Raw genomic sequence first — 12,928 nt, forward strand, 5'->3', positions numbered from 1 at the left:
AACCGTCAGACTGAATAGGGAAGCAGCTCTTCTTTATGCTATGTTGCCATCGATCTTTTTCTCGGTGTTTATTGAAATGAAATGTTTCTTGATAATTAATTACATAAGAAATGCTGCAGCTTAAGCAGCTTCTAATGATGGGAAGGAGCCAGCACATTTGTGGCGATGGAAAGGCAGAAAGAGACAATGAACTTTCTTAGCAGTGTGAAGTCTGCCAGTGACCCACAATGGCATGTCTTTAATTATAACTCTCTTTCTAATTCCAGCTTCGCTGGTTCAGTACTTAATTCTGCTTAAAAATTTCTTTTGCTTGGGTTCCATTTTGCTGGCATTTGGAAATTTGCTCTGACTTCTCACTAGTGTGGATTACTAGATTACTTTTTTAAAGTTTTACTTGAAAGGGCACAAGAAATTACTATGCTATTTTAGTTAAAAAATAAATGTGAACAAAACTGCTCTTGACAGTTAACAGATATGAAATACACTTGACTTCTAGGCTATTAAAGTAAAGCAACAAAATGTTCCCAGCAGTTGCTTAATGCAATTACTTGATTAGAGAAAGGCATTTCATTTCTTAACCACTACAAGAATATGCAATATAGCTGTCAATAATTTTGCAGCGAGGGCTCTAGTCTGGTGGTCAGCATCTGACCACATCTTTACATGGTCATTAACGCATTTCCATCAGTGCTTAGAAGTGCACCCAGTGAAACCTTGGCAATCTTAAGGGATTTCACTGGTACGCAAACGACCTTTTCCTTTATCAATTTTCAGAATGTTTTTTCATTATGGGATATGCAGCACATCATAATGTTTTACATCAGGCATTCATTTAAGTCATATCGTGTTATTTTGAGACTGCCTGTACTCCTGACCATCTCTTGACTCTAGTAGCCTAGGTACTGATGAGATGCCTTCTTATATGAGATCATTACCAACTAGAGGAAAGGCCTCAGTATGTTGCACATCAAATTTATACTGTGAAGTGTAAAAATGTGAGTTGTCTTTCGTGAGGCTTGTGTCATAACAAGTAATTACTGTTTCATTGATTTGATGAATTAGTACTGAGTTGCTACGCGAGAGAGAGAGTCCTATGATGGAGAGTCCTAAAGACAGCCCTGGTTAATTTCCAGGAGGGTCGGGGGGAAGCATTTAAATGGCATTAGGGTCAAAATTCACTCGACCCACAGAAAGTCAGGTTTATGTCAGTGAAATATGTTAAATTAGTGGACACAGTATATGAAGAGCACCTCCAGTTTGGGGACAGGACAGAGCTTCAGGCTGCCCTAATCTATAGTCACTATGGATTGTCACTCTGGATAGTCACTCTGTCCACTTGCAAAAGCTTTCAGGGATGCTGCTAAACAAGTGTGATTCAACACATATATGTGTCTCCCCAGCTCAGTCAACACTGGTCCAGGTGTTTGCTGTTATTTATTTGTACATAAATAATAGCACATGCGAGTCTTAGCCATGGGCCAAGAGATTTTTATGTCTGACAGTGTACAAACACTAAACAAAAAGACAGTTTCTGCACAAAAAGCTTGCACTCTTTAAGTATAGAGGGCAGGTCTGTGGTCCAAAGACTTTGGAGCTCTCCTTGTGCTGTATTATCATGATGCGATATTAAAATCTGTGTATTCTGAAATAAGATTAGTCAGGAAATTCAGTGTGTAGGCTGTTGTTCCATTCCTGGGTATAGTGCTAACATAATATCTTTTTTTCATTATAGTGCCTTTTGTCCAGGTTATTTAAAACATTTTATAGGAATTGATTTTCTTTAGCTTTACAAAATCTCTGTGATACAGGAAATGTTTACCTGTATTTTACTGATGGATAAATAGAGGCATGAGAAATTTAAATGACATGCCCCAAGTTGCATGGTATCCTATGGTTAGAGCAATATACACCCCAGAATGTACAAAATTCGGAGTTTTGTTCTAATTAAGCTCAATTGACCTAGATGCTCCATCACACACAAATATACAAGGTCTGCTGATTTTCCCAAAAATAATAGCTGGGCACAATGAGCTGAGTTACAAGCAGTGAATTAAAATAGCCCACAGAACTTTTTTGTCCTTTTTTTAAACACAAGCACTACATCTTATTCTTATCCTACTTGAACACTTAAGTCACATGCAAACAAGCACAGCTGTGCGGCATACAGTGCTGCAAACCTGTCTGTAGCACCACATACCGCACAGTCAGGTGTTCTTCGTGTTGCAAGGGAGCATTGTGCATGTGTGCGCTGCTCCATTTTTATTTTTCCAAGGTTTTTTTTGACCCCTGGGGAAAAAACCCATGGAAAAATTAAAATGGAGCAGCGCACACACAGGCAGTACACACTGCTGAAAAGCAGAGCCAGGCCACCCAGAGCCATGCTGCAGCTGCCAGCCAGGTTCCACCTGGCAGAATCACCACTGCTGCAGCCTCGGGAGCCCCCCTGGACCCTAGGTAAAGCTGCTGGGAACAGCCCAGTGCTGGCCCTAGCATCACCTACTGCCCCAGGGTAACTTGCTGCGCACCAAAGCATGCGTGGCAAGACCATTCCCTTGCGACAGATAGCTGTGGCACAAGGTGCACCAGTGCTACTTGTCCCTGGGGAACCAGACATCCACGCTCATTTGAATGCGGCCTTAAAGAATTAAATCAAATGAAAATATCACTAAGTCCTACCTCCTGGGTATATTTGTTTTCAACACTGAAAGTTAGGATCTTTAGAAAGAAATAGCAACTGAACCTAACCTGAAATTTAAAGTTTAAAAGAAAATTATGCTCAAGATTATTTCCATATGGGGCAACTTGGTGCTTTTTCCAGTACCAATTTCTTCATAAATACTGTATATCAGGGATGTCAAACATGTAGACTTCAGACTGGATTTAGCCCACAAGGCCTATCTATCTGGCCTGCTGGGCAACCAGCAGCCTACCAGAAGCTTAGGGCATGTGACCTAATGCAGAATCTGGAACCTTTTGGTCCTGATAGCCATGGCCATCAACAGTGAGGATGGCTTGCGACCACAACCACCCATGTGTAGGGAGCCTGGGTCACACAGTGCCACATCACTGTTGGCTGTGCCTGCAGCACAGCCACAGCCACGCCGCCTGCTGCTGCTGGCACTGCAGAGGCTGGGTGAGGGGGCAGGCATGTGGCAGCCCCTGCTTGAGCCCCTCCACAAGACCACCCACAGATGGGACATCCCAGACCCTCCCACTCCCGACACCCCCAACATCCCTCTGCCACTCTTCACACCCACCCCCACCCATAACCCCCACCACCCCAACATCCCTACCTTACCTGTGACAGTGCCCAGGGCATCAGGAGCACCATACAGATGCTCTGGCCAGAAACCAGAGCATCTTTCTCAGGGGACCGACTCCCAGGTTGCCTCAGGAATCTGCTTTTTTGCCTGGGTTTTATTTTGGTACCTGGATGTCCAGGTACCAAATTTGAGCTCACACTGCAAATATGTAGCATGGGGAGCATTTTTTTTGTTCCCAGTGTGTGTCTTTCAGCATCTCAAACTCCTTTGAGACACCGCAAGAGGCACACGCATGCTTATCTGGATATGCCCATAGTGTCCAATGAAGATCACAAACCCATTGTACCAGGCTGTTTTATAAATACACAGTAAGGATATGTTTCTGCTTTTCAAGAGCTGTAATGATCCTGCAAAGACTTTTGCAAATGGAATCAATGGAACTATCTATGTCTGCTTAAAGTTAATCTTGTCAGGGGCATAACAAGCTATTTTTGTGCCCCAGGAAGTGGTCTTTCTTGTGCCGTTCTTGTGCCTCCTCTGAATCAGCACCCAGAGCTGGTGCCCCATTCTCCCACCAGTGGTTATGCTACTGAAGTTCATGCATAAGTCTCTGCAGGACCAGAGATAAAATATTTTATAATTATATGAACTCTTTTACACATTAATTTCTGTACTGTTTTTGGCCTGTGAAACAGTGCTGGTCCTATTAAAGGTTGCCTGTGTTCCCTCATAACATATTGATCTTTCTGTAAGTAATCTGTCAATATTTCTGTGCGTGTTGTACTGGAGATGATGGCAGGAACATCTGTTAAAAGAATGGTAAAAAAAACAATAATTCATAGCATTATGTAGTACATGTATAATATTATCTACCACAGTGTAGCCTCTAGAAATTTCTGTAGTAATAAAAATAACCGTAGTAGCAGGAGTAACATTTCCTTCGCACAATGCTGATCCTATGGGATTCTATAAAACTTCTACTGTCGCTAAAATTAACTAAAAGTAAGGTCTTTCACAAGAACCAAAACAGATTGTTTTTTTAGTTTTGACAAAGAAGTGAAGAAAATGAAAATTCCTACAGGGATGACCCAAACCATTTTGTTCAACCTAAAATACAGTGTTTCATCTCATTTGGGGGATATTTCATCTTTTGGTTTGTTTGCTTTTTACATGTTTCTTTTCGTTAAAGAAATTTATGTCCATTTTGAAACAAAAAGTCCTGTTTTGAAACAAAAAGTTAAAATGTTTTGAAGGTGTACAAACCCAACATTCCTCAGTTTCCAAAATAAAACATTTCACTTACAAAAATTGAAACAAAACATATTGACAGTTTCAAAATATTTTCCCATTTTTCTCAACTATCATCAAATTTGGCTGAAACTCATGCATAATTTCAGTCTCCCAAAGCTTGATTTTTCAGTGAAAATTCTGAAAAGTTATTACTATGCACTGATGAAGTTCATCTACCTCTATTAACGACCTTTCATAATTAGGCCATAATTGATTAACTTTCTCATGTATATATTTTTGTGTGTGTATACCATGCTCTTATATGGATGTGAATGCTGGATGCTAACAAAGGCAAATGAAAAAAGCCTTTAAGTGTTTGAAAACAACATGCTATAGAAAATATTTGTTGCCATGCAAGAAAACAGAGTATGGAGGAGAGCTTTACAAAAAACCTGATGTTCTGAGCTAAATAAAATGCAGAGAATGAAATGGGCGAGGCATATTCCAACGAGAGAAGGCATGTGAGGCAGATCTTGGAAGATGACAGGGAGGGTATCAGACCTCAGGGCAGACCAAGGCAACGATGGGAAGATAGAATAAAAATGGGTCTGGAAGGGAAAGCGAAAGATGTGACAAGATGGAAGGAGATTGCACAAGATCAGAGGAGATGGAAGTCTGTAGTTAAGGTGGTTATAGGCCCTCCAGACATGTAAGACAGGAGAAAGAGAGAGAGATTTTTTGTGCAGTATTGTGTTGTATGTTAAAATCTCTATGGGCTGAAGCTGCAGGGAGCATCTTTTTTCAGTAGTGTATCACTTTGTCAGCTGTCTGATACACAACATGTTTTTACTAATCTTCATTTTAAGAGGGAAAAAAAGACTACTTAAAGCTAAAATGAAGGTATTTTACAAAGGTGAATCTCTTGATGGTTTTTCAGAGACTTGAACAGGATGGAATAGGATCACATTTAGAGACTTAGGCACTTAATAGGTGGAATGAGGATCTGAACTAATATATTTTGTCTTTTACATGAAATGGAAGATTTTCAGTATTAAGTATATATGATGGGATATTAATATAAAAAATCTAGAAATAATCTGTTCATAGATTATTGCCATACACATGCTAGCCTGATTTTTATGGGGCTTTTTAAGAAGGCAGCTGTGATGAGTAATCTAATACATGTCAGTAAATAATTTGTGAGTGGACCCATATCTGGCTTACCTGTTCTGTGATCCCTTGTGCCTGTGCCTCATCTGTGATTAAGTGAAGCATATATACCAGGGGCCTGATTCTTATCTATGAAAATCAGAAGCAACTACCATGTAGCCTGTTTAGTAAACAAAGGGCGGTAGCTTTCAGGGCTCAGTGGGTGTCTACATAAGATGCTTTACTGAGCAATAGATTAATCTGCTGTGCCATAAAGCATCACCAAGTAACATGCCAATAAACTACTGTGCAGCAAATTAGTCTACCGTGCAGTTAACTATCTGTGCAGTAGATACTGCACAGTAGGGCTTGTATAGATGCTTACTGGGAGCAATTTTTGCTCCTGGTCAGCCACACGAGCAGGGGGCCTAGTCCTGGCATTGCTCCTGGGGGAGCCAGGAGCCAATCAGCATGAGAACCAGGTCTGTCTCACCTCTGCCCTCCCCGCACAGTCCTGGTACTATGGGGCTCCCAGCTTCCCACAGGAGCAGGGAACTGAGCAGCACTGGGACTGGGACAGCTAGCAGTGAGACGCTAGCTGGGCACCTGATGGATGTACATATAAATGAGCTCTCACAGAAAGCTTACTGCCTGGTATTTTACTGCACAGTAAGCTTTCTGTGCATTAATTGCACATGTAAATGCACCCAGTGTGACTTTAACTTCATTCAAAAGGTGCCACATAGCAATGAGAGCCAAGTCAGTCTCTGTGGCCTTTCCATCTTCACCTTCTGGACTGAGTCTGACAAAAATGGTGCCAACTAGCATTGATGGGTTTGTGCTACAATTAAGTAGGGAATAGCCTGAGGAACATCTAATAAGCACAAAAGCACCAACCTAAAAAAGAGAACAAATTAACACCTAGTCAGCTTCAGGTATGGACCCAGTGCACTCATCCTTACTCTGCCATACACTGCAGCTTTCTAATCTCTTTAAAATGAACATGAGCAGATATAATTCACAAAGGTTTTCCTAGATGACTTGTTCATTTACTTGGCTAGTTTAGTCGGTACAGAATTCTCTCTCCTCTCTTATCTATGGTCCAGATCAAGATGACAAATGTATTCTATGCTTGCAGTTTTTTTTTTTAAAGGTGCAAGTGTTCCACACACAATATTATAAAGTTTGCTATCTGTAGTTCAGAGGAGAATAAAGCTCTGCATGTTGGTAATAGTAATGACAGATTAATACCTCATTCTGGAAAATAGGTGTTTATTCTTGTAAGTAGTTCCCTGAGTGTACCCCCAATAGCTCTGGGAACTGTAACAGGACATAGTCCAAAAAAAAAAAAATTGAGGAAAAGCCATCCTAGCTGAACAGCCCAATAGCCAGTATGGGTGAAGCACACCAGTCTCATTAGCTGAGAGCTATATAAGGTATAACAGGGCCAACATCACATCTGACTCCCCAGGTACCCATTTACAGCTGGGACAACTAAGGGTCAGCTCTTGAAAAAGTCTAAAGCAGGGCTTGCCTTCCTGTGCCTGTTGTTGTGCCTGGACCCATTCTGCTAGCACACACCACCAGAACAAATAGGCATTTTCTATTTTATTGAACGTTTTCAAAATTTGAAATAGTTCAGCCAACAGTGCCTCTCCATCAAACGTAGCTGGCTGGGAGAGTTTATTCCAGTTATGTGCTACCTTAAAAGAGGAGCAATGTGAAATACTCTGTAAAGCACCATGTCTAAAATTCCCTGAAACCACCACTTTCAAGTTTAGCCAGTCTCACCTTGCTGTTCAGGCAGCCATAAGTAAAAAAAATATATATTCCCTCTTTCTGGCTAGGTACTTTTTTTTTTTTGGTAAAAATATATTTTTCTCTATATATATGGTTATATGTATCTAAACCAATCCTGTTACAGAAAAAAAATGCACCTGCACAACCGTACAAAGGCCCACTGGCCACCCATACCTATCACAAAGTCCATAACCGCATTTAAAACACACAAAATACATGCTCAGTCCTTGGTCTCTCCAACCAGCCCTCCCTTCACGTCCACCTGTGCCCCGCGTCTGGGGTCAGACATTCACAAAGTCTGAGGAGGAATTGGTCTAACCTGCACTGGTTTCTGTAAACAGCTTATGTTAGGATTGGTAGCGAACAGAACATGTTTGCCCTGTGGCGTGGAGCGCACACAGGCTGAATACACTGGCCAAGGCCAGCAGGTTGGGTGCATTCCTGCATGCCTCCCAGTAGGCCCCCATGGGCTCTCCAGACTGCAGGAGACTGCCAAGCGCAGCTGAGCACCCAGGTCACCCCTGATTGGCTGCTGGGCATGGTCAAGCACACCCCCAACCTCCTGCCATGTCCACCCTAGTACTCCAGGACCCTGTAGCTGAGGGCCAAAAAAGTCTTGCAGCACCCCAAGCACCCATGGCCTGGGTACCTGCAGGCAGTGGTTGAGCTGTGGAGGTCAGAGGGTTGCATCTGCGAGGGCCCAGTCTCAATGTTCTGCCCCTGCCACCCTGACCCACCAAAGCAAGCTGCCTGCACCACCTCCTGCAGGGGGTGGTGTGGGTCCAGGCTGGGGTCCGGGTAGCAAGGTGCCTGACTCTGGCCATGGAGATGTGGTGTGCAAGAGCCAGGGTCAGGCTTCATGGGGCTGTGGCCAAACACAGGGGCATGGGATTTCCTGACTGGGCTCCATGCAGCTGTTCCTGAGCACGGGAGCTCTCCTGGGCTCCTTGTCAGATGTATGTGTACATCATGGAGTGCTTCATGATGGGCATGGCTCAGAGACATGGGTGCCCAGGCCCTGGGACTCATACAGTGAACACAGAGCCTCCCTTCCCCCTTGCCTGCCTGAGGCTGACAGGTGGCTGGAGACAAGAGACAGAGCTAGGAATAGGGTCCGTGCTGGCTCAGCTCTGGGAGAGCTCAGCTGGAGCAGCCGAGTGTGGGACGTGTGCTAGTATGCCTCCCTGTGCAGGGGGAATTGTGGGGGATCACAAAGGAGCCTGGGTTACCAGAGGACAGCAATCTAACATGAATCAATAGGGGACCTGGTGCAGAAATTAGATTCACCAGTCTAAGCTAAATTGATTTGATCTGAGTGCACATTGAGCCAGGTCTACCTTAGACCAGGTTCCACCATTTTTTAGACAGGTCTATGTGCACTGGACTTCTGTACGGTTACAGGTTTAGATCTATTTCTGACCATTTAGTAATGCCTGTACTTGACCTTCATGATACAACATTATTCCTAGAGCAGCTAGAGAAAAGAGGTAACCCACATCATGGCAACATTGGGTAAGCGGGATAAAGGAGCAAGTGCTATGACTTAATGCCCTCTCTGCCCTGCACCTTAGCTGCTTTTTGTTCTGCAGTCTTAGTCTGTGAGCTAAATGATGCACAGCAGAGTAGCAGAGCTAGAGACCAGAGGCTTTCTAGGGTATTGTCTTCTCAGACCAGTATGACTTGCAATGAGGTAGGCATAAAACAATAATGACTCTTCTTCCAGGGCTTTGGCATACTGGGGCGGGTTTACATGCACAACTAGCAGGCAGCTTAGCCAACAGCAGCAGAGTATATGCTGCCAGTGCTGGATGTGTGGCTGAAGAGGTGTGGTATCAGGGATTCTGCATGGCCTGAAATCTACCTCCCCTCCTCCTGCTCCCTCTTGCCCCCAGCGTCCCTTGACCAACTCTTCAAGATCCTCAGCTATCGTGGAGGAATGGGCAGTGTGCTCCCTCAGCATTGCACTGTCCCACCTGCCAGAAAAGGGTGAGACATCCGACTGCAAGTAGCTTGGCAGCCATGTACTTTTTCCAGCAGGTCGTCTTATTGCATGCCTTTTTACACGCACAGAGGGGAGGATGGCTCTAAATCCTTAGTTTCCTGAGTTACTGAAGTGGTTTTGTTTCACTTGTTTCTTCAGATGTTTAACTGAGCAAGAGCCACCGCAGAAAAAATCAGCTCTCCGAAACCACTATAAATATACAACTGGAAGGGTAATTGCCATTTCAGGAGAAGGAAAAAAATCCCTTTTAGTAATAATATTAAGTAGGGCAAATGATGAGAGAGAGAGAGAGGAGAGAGAAAACAAACTGGAAACTTCACATGAGGAAATCCAATTGGATGTCAGAGTCTGGGCTTTGATGTTGGGAAGGGAGATTAAATATCCACATAAAGGATTGGATTCGGGTGGTCTGTGCTGTTTCCTCTCACATGCACCGCAGTGTGACAATTGCTTTTCAAACATTAGAAATTTACCACATTCTAAACCAGAACTTTAAAAAAGACATCAAAGAGGGGAGTGCTTCTGGGAAAGGTCTGAACAGGCTGCAAGTTGGGATGCTGCACAATTATGAGACTTTCTATTGATTGATTATTGATTTAACTTTTTTTGGAGGAATGGCTGTAGTTTTCTATGCAGGATAATAGAGTTGTATTGTGGTGCAGAAAAAATGTCAACAGCAATGCCCTCCTACTAGTGACATGTCCTGAAAGGAAAGTTCTCAAACAGTTTTCTTCCAAATGCAACAAACCCCCAGTGTGTGTGCTCCTGAAATAAGACAAGGACTTTGTGGCAAACAGCCCATGGTTTGTTTAACTTTGTCCATGTACTTGTTCACATTAGTTCCTGTATATCCATCTCCATTCAGCAGAGCGCTGAATTACGTGCCTAAGTCCTGTTGTCCTCAAAGAAATGTTAGCATGTTTTTAATTTTAACATACAGAAGGGCATAGCTTAATTGAAGCCTCTTGCACTCCCAACTTCTCTGAAGTTCTGAGCTTTCAACACTAAACTTATAAACTACTTACAACTAGCACTTAGTTATTTTTATGTTCTTCCCATCCACACATAATTAGGTAAGTTAACGTCACAAAATATGGACAATAGACAATCTTTAGAGAGAAGAATTAATGCAGAGTGCAAAATATATGTCCATAGACATAGTTTACAATGCTAGTGTATTTTCTCTTTTGCTATAGTCCTGTCAATGAGGAGAAGAGTAAACAGTATTCAAAACACAATTTTCTGTTTTATTATCCAAAACAGGGCCTGATCCAAAACCAAGTAAAGGCAGTAGGAGAATTTTGATTGCTTTCAATGCATGTTGGATCAGGACACTAGTGAGAGAGAATGCACATATACAGATGAATTATTAAGTCATTTTAACTCCGCTATTAGGGGCTAATTCTTAATGCTAAAACTTTATGAGTGCAGTTGTTGCATTTGATGTCCGAATGCCGCTTTGGTGATGTGTGCGCTACCAGGGTCTTAGATTAGATTATTAGAATATTATTAATATTACTATAGATTATTTCTATCCGCAGTAAATGATTTCTGCAAACACAGTTTATGGTTCTCCATAGAACTTTTCTGTTTAAATTATTTACGATTGATTTTTCTGCCTTGATTTTCTATTATCTCGGTCATTTAACTTGCACGTGTATTCTGATAGATCAAGACACAAGGGACACATCCAGATGAGCACACACATGAAGGGGTGTGCATTTTCCTTGGTAAAAATAACAGCAGCACAAATTTGTATTGCTGCTTTTTGCTGCCATCCACACCCCTGCACGTGGGGTTTGGTATGGGACAAAATGCCCTGCTTTGGGAAAACAGCCATTTCTCCACTCCTCCCAGCTCCCAGCATGCTGGAGGAGCCAGGGAACAAGGAGCCAGAGTATCTCCCTGAAGGACCCAGCCTCCGTATCTGCCAGTACACGCTCCTGGAACGTGCTCTTTCCTGCTTTATTTGTGCCAGGTTTTTTTCTGGTGTCAAATTTTGGTGCTGTGCTGGAAATTTTCAGTGTGGTGAATTGTTGCACATGTGCCACATGCTGTTTGTGACACCTCAAACAACTTTGAGGAGCCGCAAACCACACGTGAGTGCTCGTCCGGATGTGCCCAGGAGATTTAATCACTAACTCTACACCCATTCACAGAAGAAGCACAATAAAGTTCTTAGGGATTACCACATTTTAGACACCAAATGAAATCCTGCAGATTAAAGCAGTGTGGACTCAAGCCAGCCATTCAAGTCCACAGCCAGTTTTATCAAGAAAATGACATGTACTGCATGTTCCACATAAGCCAATTTTTAAAAGGAGATTTTAAATTAAATCTGCAGGCTTTCCATCCCTACATATTTTCACCTCTTCTGCTCCAAGAAGTTTCTTTGCAAATATAGCCTAGGTCACACAATCCTGTAATGTACTCTGTTGAATATCTATCTTAGTTACTAGACAAAAAAAATGCATCTTCAGTGATTCTATTTAAGACAATACATGATGAAACAAACTTTATGGTGTGACTGACAGTTCTTAGAACAAAAGTCTTCATTGCTGTGAAGTTCCTTTTTGCTCTAACCAGAAAGAAAAAGACCGAAGGCATGTGAAATAATGAATCAAAAATGAAACTGTTATATTTATAGTAAAAATCTTGTGGACAAGTGAATGGAGTGTGGTTATTGTGGTAATTAGTTAACAATTTTGTCTCACTGCCCTGAGCCCTTTGAGGGAAACTGCAAACCTTCCTTGCAGAAAATGTGAGTGAATGTTTTGATCGTGTGTATAAGTGTTGAGTTCCACTCTGCGTATACACTCAAAAGGGTATCCCCCAACCCTCACCCCGGTTGCTATCTTTATAATGGATAAGATAATTTTCTTGTGTGATTCAGAATACCACACATAAATCAAAGGATTTAGCATAGTTTTGCAGGACACCGAGACAGTCTTAACTTACCAGGCTTAAATTGCTTCATGTGTTTTTCATTAAAAAATCCATCCCCGATCTTCATAAAAAAAAAAAAAAAATGAAAAAAAATGTCTATAGCAAAACATCAAACAATAACATTATCGTTAGCTTTCTAGGCCATTAAGAAATGAGAATCCCTACATTAATCTTACTGTTATTTGGTTTTAGTAAATTGACCTTCAAAAAGAGTTTGGATGAATAAAGCAAAAAAACATTTGCTGTGGAGTAGACAATCTGACATTTAAGAGAATTCTCTGGTTTTACTGTAATCAACATAACATCACACATGCAGAAGCAATGATTTCAAAAGAAAGTCCTGCAGATAAAAAGATCTGTTGCTCAGACAAGGAAAGGACATTTATCTTGACTTCTAGATGACTTGAGGACATCTTTTAAAAATGTGTATACTGAATGGGAAAAAGTAGAGCAGTATCTTTAGGCTGTAAAACCATCATATATAGGTGCACATTGACATAAATCATTTGTGAAAGGCATACAAATAGAGATGTGCCAA

Source organism: Gavialis gangeticus, unplaced genomic scaffold (assembly GCF_001723915.1).
Source record: "Gavialis gangeticus isolate Ggan-Ray unplaced genomic scaffold, GavGan_comp1, whole genome shotgun sequence".
In the NCBI taxonomy this organism is placed as follows: domain Eukaryota; kingdom Metazoa; phylum Chordata; order Crocodylia; family Gavialidae; genus Gavialis; species Gavialis gangeticus.